Source organism: Otolemur garnettii, unplaced genomic scaffold (assembly GCF_000181295.1).
Source record: "Otolemur garnettii isolate 467f Iridium unplaced genomic scaffold, OtoGar3 scaffold00135, whole genome shotgun sequence".
In the NCBI taxonomy this organism is placed as follows: domain Eukaryota; kingdom Metazoa; phylum Chordata; class Mammalia; order Primates; family Galagidae; genus Otolemur; species Otolemur garnettii.
The window spans coordinates 4,335,214-4,335,749 of NW_003852530.1; the positions used below are offsets into that span (position 1 = coordinate 4,335,214).

A 536-nucleotide genomic window follows, 5' to 3' on the forward strand; every position below is an offset into this window, starting at 1 on the left:
AGAGTGACACCACACCTCCCTCACAGCATTAGAGGGGGCCGGATGAGATTCTGTATACACATGGTGCTCACTGTCATGCCTGGCAGGACCAAAAGGCCCACGGATATCAGCCAACATGAGTACAGACAAACCCAGGACTCCAGCCTGAGCAGGGCCCTGTCTCTAAGGAGCTGGTCCCTAAAAGCTGGGACAGAACTCCAGAGACTTAAGGCAGAGGTGCAGGATGTGGCGGTATGGGGTGGGGGTATCCTCGATTGGGCCTCCTCCTCCCACCCCTAAGTCCAGGAAGGGTCTTAGCCATTCCTCTCTGTAGACACCTGTTCCGGGAGGTGCTCCCACTCCCACCTCCCAGGCAGCAGTGAGCACCATCTGCCCCAGGCAGCCACAGCTGTCCAGTTCACCTGTGTTCCTGACCCCACAGCAGGGCTCAACACCAAGATGGTGCCTAGAAACAGAGGTGGTTAGAAAGATGAAAGCAAAAGGAAGGGCTCAGCGCCTGTGGCTCAAGTGGCTAAGGCGCCAGCCACATACACCTA

The 536-nt window shown here is 57.1% G+C and overlaps 1 protein-coding gene across 1 annotated transcript in view; it reads right to left on the bottom strand.

Moving 5' to 3' along the window:
• RHPN2 (rhophilin Rho GTPase binding protein 2) overlaps positions 1-536 on the bottom strand; it is a 74,261-nt gene that overhangs the window by 7,324 nt on the left and 66,401 nt on the right. The window lies entirely within an intron of this gene.